Below are 330 nucleotides of genomic sequence, written 5' to 3'. Positions count from 1 at the left end.
GATGTACCTTGGGCATGGGACCAGTCAAATTATTATTGGATAAATCACTAGAAAAAAAAAGAGAAGAAAAAACCTTATCAATATTCAGAAATAAAATTCAAAGTACTGAAGAAGCAGTTAGTTTTAATCCTGTTGTACGTGTAACAGGTATCAATTCTTTTTAGCCAAATGATATGGTATATATATATATTAAACAAAGGTTTTCAACTACAAAGATATCGCAAGAAAGATGACGTAAAAATAAATATATAGATGGTTAGTAGGTCAGATTGTGGATGACTATATTAAACTATAAAGATAAATAGTTTTTGTTATTATTATTATTATTAT

This window comes from Corylus avellana, chromosome ca9 (assembly GCF_901000735.1).
Source record: "Corylus avellana chromosome ca9, CavTom2PMs-1.0".
NCBI classification, from domain to species: domain Eukaryota; kingdom Viridiplantae; phylum Streptophyta; class Magnoliopsida; order Fagales; family Betulaceae; genus Corylus; species Corylus avellana.
The sequence above is the reverse complement of the archived record's forward strand: the minus strand, read 5'-3'. Positions refer to the sequence as shown.